General features: G+C 46.5%; 1 pseudogene; it reads right to left on the reverse strand.

The window, feature by feature from the left end:
* Positions 85-6,338, reverse strand: Gm9283 (predicted pseudogene 9283; annotated as a pseudogene).

Below are 9,268 nucleotides of genomic sequence, written 5' to 3' on the forward strand. Positions count from 1 at the left end.
CTTATCTCCTTCATCCCAACACTCACTGCAGAGTGAACCATGAACAGGGTGCTTGAGGCAACATAGGAAACTCATAGACCTTGGTTTATTTGATCATTTTAATATGCCAGGTCAATGGAAAGGAAGGACGGAGCACAGGAACACCTGTGTTTGCAGGACGGAGGGCAGATGTCCACAGCCTTGGGCATGCATGTATCTCCTGTGTAATTAGGCAAATGAATACATAAATACCAAAGCACAGCCAGACTTGGGGGTGGGGAGACTCACAAGCCACAGGGGACCATGCTTTAAAGGCAGTCAGAGGCTTTAAATACAGGGGCTGAAACTTCTCACTTTATACAAAACTTATATATTAAAAGTAAGGATACCACGGTATATACATGCAAGCAGCTTTGGTTGGAGAAAATGAACAAGGGAGGTGGAGCCATGCACAGGAAGGGCTTGCCTATTTACTGTCCATCTTCTTCATCCTCACAAAGTCAGCTGGGATCATAGAATAAATCATCTGGTCTGAAATGTTCTGTCTGGTGTCCTTAAGGGCCTCCAGGCCCTCTGTGGGCAGGGTAGGAGCCCTACAGCTGAGAACACTTGAAACCTTGGAAGGAACCAGCCTGGACTGGATGGGGAGGGACATCTATTGGATCAGACAGAGGAGGGAGCTGCATCCAGCCAGACCAGGTGAGTGTGATATGCTGTCTGGACCCAGGTCCCGAGAGAGCAGGAGAAATCATGGAGGAATCCACTTTTACAAGCAAAGCTGAAGATGGCAGGTCAAGCCTGTGTTTTCACAACTGTGTAAAAGCCCATTCCCCTCAGAACTGGCTAGCACTGCTGGGATCACACTGCAACAACCGGACAATGGATGGGTTGCTCTTGGCACCTTTGTTGAATTCTTCCAGGGACATTTTGCCTGAGGAATGGAAGAGGGAGACTTAGGATTAGCCAGTGCTCTGGTTAAAGTCTGGAACCCTCTGGAAAATGGACAATGTCCAGTCTTCTCTCTCTCTCTCTCTCTCTCTCTCTCTCTCTCTCTCTCTCTCTCTCTCTCTCACACACACACACACACACACACACACACACACACATATGGGGACACATGCCATTTTGAGGCACACAAGTGGTCAGAAGACAACTTGTAAGAGCTGGTTCTCCTTTCAAGGTGTAGGTCATGGGGATTAAGCATTAGTCATGAGGTTAGGTTTGGTAATGAACTCTGTGGCTTGATGTAAGCTGATAGCCCCACCTAGAGGCCTGGAGAGCCACCACGATCTGGGGCAGCTGGGGAGAAAGGATAAATTGTGGCTGCAGGTCAAATTACATTTCTGTTACTGTGATAAAAATCCCCTAACTAAAAGCAACTTAAGGGAGGAAGTTTTCTTTGGTTTACTTCTAGGTTACAATTCATCACTTCAGGAAGTCAAGGCTTTAAAACCTCACAGGGCAGGGAGAATAGATGTATGAGCACCTGGCTCATAATGATACTCTGCACTTTTTTCTGATGCTCTTCTCTTTCCTTTATTACACTGTTCAGGCCCCCTGTCTAGAGTATAGTAATGGGATTTCCCACATCAATTAACCAACAACACAACCCCCAACAGGCATGCTCATAGACTGCCATGATCTAGATGGATGGTTCTCAGCATTCCTAATGCTGTGACCCTTTAATGCAGTTCCTTGTTTTGTAGTGACCCTCAACCATAAGATTATTTTCACTGCTACTTCATAACCATAATTACACTATTGTTATGAATCTGAATATGAATATCTGTGTTTTCTGTTGGTCTTATGCCACCTCTGGGAAAAGTTCATTTGATCCCCCAAAGGGGTTGGAACCCATAGGTTGAGAACCACTGAGTTTAATAATTCTTCATTAAGATTCTTCTGAGCTGAGCAGTGGTGGCACACATCTTTAATCCCAGTACTCAGGAGGCAGACTGGTGGATCTCTGAGTTTGAAGCCAACATGCTCTAAACAGCAAGTTCTAGGACAGCCAGGGCTACACGGAGAATCCTTGTCTCTAAAAAACAAACCAAAAAGCAAAAAAAGACTCTCCTTTATGGCTGGTGAGATAGCTCAGCAGGTAAGAGCAGTTGCTGCTTTTTCAGAGGGTCCTGGATAAAGTTCCCAGCATCCATAGGGCGGTTCCCAATCATTTGTAACTCCAGTTCCAGGGCGACCCAGTGCACTTTTCTGGCCTCTAACATATCACACAACCATACATTCAGGTAAACGCTCATGTAGAAAATAAATGCTAAATCTAAAATAAAATAAAAATTAAAATAATAAAAAAAAAGAATTCTGAGGTGATTCTAAACTGAGTCAAGTTGACAGTTAAAACTATCACAGCGCCCCCTAGTGTAGAATCATGTCAGCTTCAGGTGTTGAGAGCTATCCACCTTTGCTGTCCTATTCTGGTCCTATTCTGTACCAGTTTCTCTGACAGCCCAGACTTCTCCTCTCTTGAGAGCTAGCAAGTGGCCCCTGGGTTACAGGGCAGAGTATGCGCTCAATGGCCTCCATCGTGAGACACATACAATTGGACAAGTGCACAGTGGGGACACAGTCTCCATTCTGAAACTGTTGAAGTTCCTGGCTTTGACAATCAGAAACAATGGCCCTCCATGTTAAGTGTACCACCAACATAGTGCTACTTTAGACTCATACCCACGCAAGTGGGCTTATCCCCATTTCACGGAGAAGAAAGACAGTCCTGGGAAGTGGGCATCCTCAGTTTGGTCTGTTGGAACACAAGCCTCCGTGTCAGAGTACACAAGAGAGTAAAGAACACTTTAGAAAATGGCTGAAAGGCAGCACCAGGCAAGAGGCTGCATTGCTTTGTGTGCGGACGTGTTTTGAACGCATTTCCCTGATGTCTGGAAAGCTTTTGCTGTCTACAGTTCCATGGGAGCCTTGAGTCCCGCTAAGCCCAGTCCTCAGCTCACCTGCACAGAGCACTGGAGGCTGTTCACTGCTATTTTCTATGCATTAGCTTACATTCAATCTCAGTGCGACCCCGGGAGCTTTTCATGCCTTAATGCTGCATTTCCTGTTGGAACAAAACCCAACCAGTCTTAGCTCTACAAAGCTACAGACTGGCAGAATTAACTCACCATGCAGCTACCTCACCCTTGCTGAGGTCCTGTGAGAAACTCAGCCAAGGCACAGCAGGACCTCTCACCACCTCACCTCCTCCTGAGACCTGCCTTTTTGCATCTGTGGTAGAACCTCAGAGTCCTAGGTATGCTGAGGCTCAGTGGCTTCTATGTTTGATGAGCCCCATGAGAATCCGTGGTGCCTCACATCCCAGGATGATGGCCTGGTTCAGAATCTCAAGACTCAAAGCCCCTTGATTCAGTGTCTCACCTCTCAGCCACCAGAATGACCTTCCTCCCCTCCGCATATATAATTGTGGAAGTAGTAAGACCACTGTTTCTGTCACCATGTGTGCTAGCTAATTTTATGTCAGCTTGATACAAGTTATAGTTATCAGGAAAGAGGGAGCCTCAGTTGCGAAAATGTCTGTATAAAATGTCTGCAGGAAAACTAGTAGGGCATTCTCTACTCTCTCTCTCTCTCTCTCTCTCTCTCTCTCTCTCTGTGTGTGTGTGTGTGTGTGTGTGTGTGTGTGTGTGTACCTCCCTCCCTCTCTCCCTCCTTTCCCCTCTTTTGTTTTGTTTATTAAAACAGGGTTTCTCTGTGTAACAGCCCTGGCTGTCATAGAACTCACCTTTTAGACCAGGTTAGGCTTGAGCTCACAGAGAGCCTCCTGTCTCCTATGAGCTCCGAATAAAGACATGTGCCACCATGCCTGTCCAGAAGGTATTTTCTTAAATAGTAATTGATGGAGGAGGGCCCACCCCATGGTAGGTGGTACAACCCTGGGCTAGTGATTCTGAGTTCTATAACAAAGCAGGCTGAGCAAGCCATGGGGAGAAAGCCAGTAAGTAGCAACCTTTTCATGGTCTCTGTATCAGCTCCTTCCTTCAGGTTGCTGCCCTGTTTGAGTCCTGCCCTCACTGCTTTTGATGATGAACAGTTATATGGAAACTGTGAGTGAATAAACCCTTTCCTCCCCAAGTTGCTTGTGGTCATAGTGTCTCATCACAGCAATGGAAACCCTAACTCAGACAACACAGATGAAGCCTACAGCTCAGAGGGTCTACTAACATGCCCATGGTTATAGAGTCCTAGGAAGGGTGCAGGATGCAGGCTAGGTATACCTGACACTGAATTCTAGTCTCCCTCCCTCAATCAGAGCTGAATCAAGTGGTCTGGAAAAGGGCAGGCCTGCATAGGGAAGAGGGTATATCCCAAACACCTCTGTGCCATCAACAGTTTCACAGGCTCACCTACTCCCCTCTCCCCACCCCTACCCCCTCTCCCAATCCCCTCTTCCCACCCCACCTGCTCACTCCTACCATGTTTCCTACCTTCATTGTTTGTGTCCATCTGCCTGAAGATCTTGTCTGTTCGCTTCTTGGGCATGGACTCATCCTCGGGCATCTTCATCACAGAGGACACCATCTTGTAGATGGCCTGCAAAGGGGCATCTGTGAGTGTGCTCTGGAGGATGGAGGGTGGGTTACGGTCCTCGCTCAGCTAACCAAGGAGCAATAACAGGGCAGAGTCAGGACCCTTCTCTCATCACAACAAGTCTCACAGACATGGTGCTGGGAAAAGGGAGTCAGGAAAGTTTAAGTGACATTCAAGAGCACAGGATACAGCTGGGGTGTGGAAGAATGGAGGGCTCCTTGGTTTGGAGTAGAGGGGAGGTTGTGGGGCAAAGAATCTGTCTGAAAGGAAGATCTTTGGTAGGGAGCTGGGAAATCCTGGAGGGAAGGTCAAAGGGGAAATACATTGATCCCTGCCCACCCGTGGGTCCTGAATCTGCAGATTCAACAAACTACAGGTGGGAAATAGTCTAGAAAACGAAACTGGAGGTACACAGTTTCTTGTTATTTCCCAAATAATACAAATTATTATTAACATCTATAGCCATTGTATTAGGCACTGTAAATAACTACTTTACTTATTTTATGGATGCATGTAATTATTTATTTGGGGGAGATGATCTCACGTGGAATTCAGAGGACAACTTGTGGAAGCTGGTTCTCTTTTCCTACCATGTGGGTCTTAGGGATTGAAGCCAGGCTGCCAGGCTTCGTAGCAAGCACCTTTACCCACAGAGTCAGCCCACTGGACCAAATACAGAGATGGTTTAGAGCATGGAGCAGGAAGGATGCAGGGTGCACATAAGCACCGCTCCTGTGAAGAACTGACTGCTGACTCATCCTTTACTGTGTCATTCTGATTTCTATAGGAAGCCCTACAGACAGCTAATGTGTGTGTATGCTATACATGTGTGTGCAAGTGAACACCCACCCGTGCAAAGGCCAAACAGGAATACAAGTGTTCACAAGATTCCCTTTTCTCTATCACTGAACCCGGCCGGGGCTTACCATTGTAGCTAGGCTGCCTGCTCAGCAAGCTTCTGGGACTCACTCTTCCCCTTGTTCTAGGGTTTTCGGGCAGCTCAGCCACTCCTGGCTTTTCCGTGGGTGTTGGGATCAGAACTCAGATCCTCATGCTGGGTATCAAGTGTTCTTCAACACTGAGCCATTTTCCCACTTCTTGCTTTGAGAATTCTTAATCACCTATCTGAGCCTCAGATCTCATTAGAGGATAAAAAAAAAAAAGACCCGTTTTATAGAATTGTGTGAATAAACCTGATGGATGAGCTCAGCTGGGGCCTGATGTCCAGCAAGCAATCGATAGATGCTTGGCTTTTATCGTTACTCTCTGCAAAGACAGGCAGTCCTTTAGTACACCAGGTAGCAAGTGGGCAGAGGAATGACCTGGTGTATGGGGTTGGGGATAGGGGTCCTGGATCCCTGCACTCCCCATGCGCCAGGCCCTGTCAAGTGCAGGTACCTGTACTATCTCCAGCATTTCACTGCAGCTGATGTAGGCATTGCTGTCTAGGTCAGACATGCTGAAGGCCCACTTGAGCTTCTGTTCCAGCTTGCCCCAAGAGGTCAGGCTCAGAGCAATAATGAACACTCGGGAGTTGATAGTGCTGTCGCGGTTGTTGTCAAAGGTGTGGAAGACATGTTCAGTGAACTTGGAGGTGTCTCTGTAGGGGAAGAAGTTGGCTTAGATCTTGAAATTGTCCACAGTCAGGTGGCCAGTGGGACAGTCATTGAGGAAGCCCTTGTACCACTCCTGAAGCTCATGGTCGGTGAACTCCCTGTGTTTCCCCAGTTCTTGCAGCACCTCAGGACCCAGCTTGCTGTTCTGCTTGCCCATGGCAGCTGGTAGTGGACACTAAACCTGCACGGCCAAGACACAAGGTGAGCTGTGGATACCTGAAACCCCAAGTCTGGCTTCCAATCACACCCTACCACCATGCTGGCTAAGCAATATCCTCTGTCCAGTGCCATCCATTACAGCAGTGGTTCTCAGCCTTCCTAAAGCTGCAACCCCTTAAAACAGTTCCTCATGTTGTGGTGAACCCCCAGCTATAAAGTCATTTTCCTTGCTACTTCATAACTGTAGGTTTGCTATGGTTAAGAATCATAATGTAACTATCTGATATGCAGGAGGGTCTTAGGTGACTCCCTGGAAAAGGGGCATTCGATCCTCAAAGGGGTTATGATAACACAGGTTGAGATCTTCTGGGCCAGAAGATCTCAAGACCATGATAGTGCAAGCTCTGACTTTTAGCATTTCCAGGATGGCTGTCCTCAGGAGGTACAAAATGGTTCTATATAACATGGCAAAACCCAGAACACTCTGGGAAAGACAGAAAGAATATCTTTTTTATGGCTAAATAAAGTCTACTTGGAGCATGCATGCAGAATCGTGGTATAAGGGGACAGGGAGAGGCAAGCCTAAATCAGTGGAATGAAGCTTTGTCAAATGTCCTGTAGGGGTTAAACAAGAGTCAGGATTGAGACAAATCCCTCAGCTCATCAGCTTGGGGCAAAGGGGTCTCATGGAACCAATCCTGACTATTCGCTTTGAACAGCTAGTTCCTTTTCTCATGGGGGACTTGGTGTGTGTGTTTCTTTCCTTTTCACAGATACATTTGCTGATGCTGCATAGTAAATAAATCTTGCCTGTGTAGGTGGATGTTAGTGGTTCACATTCCTACCTAACACAGCTAGGGTAAATTTAGAACTAGGTTGACGCCCATCCTGAGTGGACTGGGGGATGATACTGGAGAACAGGAACATGGTTTTGGCCCTTCAAAGTTCAACTTTTTTTTTGTCAGCAACCCTAATTTTATAAATGACATTTAAAAACCCCATTCTTACCCAGATTTCTGGGTTAATCTGGGTAAGTAGGGTTTCATGGGGACCCAGGTATAAAAGGTTTGAAGCATGATGACAGGGGGTTTCTAGATCCCCCAAGACCTCCTTGTCCCCCTCCATACAATACTGTGAGAAGTTACCAGCACATGCCATGTTGTTTTTAACCCTACAAGAGACAGCTGGGGACCTTATGGGAGTCCACACTCTTTAATATGCCTATGAGATATTGTTCTGCCAGGGAGATCTAGAATTGGCAGCAATCTGTTGGTGAATGTCGATTGAATGTTAACAGCTGAAACAGCCCCCATGTAAATTCAGGACTGTGCTTCATTGGCCAGCACACCCCACTGCAGTCTCCCACAAGGCCCAAGTGTGAGATCCTGCAGTGATTGGCCACTGGCCATTAGTACTCATTCACTTCCCTACCTCAATTTTGATTTCTTTCTTTCACAGTAACACACCTGCATAGCTCACTTATTTTTGAAATGTGTAGAAGAACTAGTGTGGGTGAGTCTCCTCTACCCAAGTCCCAAAGGAAACCACTCTGAACTGCTCAGAGGCTTATGAATTCTAAGCACTACGTGCTAGGTCCTATTAAGGAAGATGAGACATGCACTCAGTATTACCTGCTACCGCCCATCTTCTTCACCTCTTTCCCAGGATTTTTGCGTTCTATGTACATATTTTAATTACTTATCTACAGGACTAGGAGATATTTAAAGTTCCTTGTCCAACACAGACATATGGCAGCTTGATATTGCCTTTCAAAGCACACATTTACTTATCTAAACATGTCCTCCCCTGTACAACCAACCAACTCAAATGTCCACAGTATCTTGATCAGAAATAATCATCAACTCAGGTAGCCAGGTGCCACACATCTGTAATTCCAGAACGGGAGGGTAGAGGCAGGATTATCAGGAGTTCAAGGTCATCTATGACTATATAGAAAGTTCCAGGCCACCTTGAGCTACATGAGACCCTGTCTAAAAAAGTTATATTAAAAGAAAGAGAACAGGAAGGCCAATAGTGGTGCATGCCTTTAACCCCAGCATTCAGTGACAGTGAAAACAGATAAGAGTTCAAAGAAGGCTACCCTGGGCTACAGAGCAAGTTCTAGGATAGCCACGACTACACAGAGAAACACTGTCTTTCTCTCAAAGACATACACACAAACACACACACACACACAAACATACACACGGGGGGGGGGAGAGAGAGAAACAGAGACAGAGAGAGACAGAGATCTACAAATGGAAGATTATGCACAAGGGCATGTGGTGATTGATGCCATCTCTGAGAACAAGTCCGATGGGTTTGTGAGTGGAGGCCTCCTGTGGAAGAACTTACTAGAAGGGTAAAGTTGATTGAAGTGGGAAATTGTCTGAATGGACAGGTACCTTGTAGGACCTTTTGTCATGTTTTCCTTTGTAATTTTATTTGTTTGTTTTCTGAGATAGGGTCTAATGTAGCTAGAAAGGCACGAAGACACTATGTTCTTCTCAAAGCAGTTTATTCAGGAACCTTTCAACATGCATTCATGAATCTCTCTCCAGGAACAGTCTCTTGTGTATCTCTCCACCCCCAATTGCAATCCCTTATATAACCTCTCAACCACGCCCCATCAGCCCAGTCCACATAACAGCAGTCCATTGGCCAGAATCATCACTCGTCATATGGTCTGATCTTGCATCATGGTGCACCTGAGCAGTTCTCATGATGGTCGTGGCTTATTTTCAGGTGTATGAGGAAGTCAGGAACAAGTCATAAGACTTGGCTGCAGTCCCGGGTGCCATCTTGGGACTGCTGCCACACCCATTCCTCACATCTCCCCCTTCTGTACTTATTGGCAGAGAGAATGGCTGTCTTAGGTTGCACCCTGTGGCAATGCCCCTTACCCATCATCGGGAGACAAACAGCATTGGTTTGATCCCTGTCTTAGGTTGGTGACACGC

This window comes from Mus musculus, chromosome 12 (genome assembly GCF_000001635.26).
Source record: "Mus musculus strain C57BL/6J chromosome 12, GRCm38.p6 C57BL/6J".
In the NCBI taxonomy this organism is placed as follows: domain Eukaryota; kingdom Metazoa; phylum Chordata; class Mammalia; order Rodentia; family Muridae; genus Mus; species Mus musculus.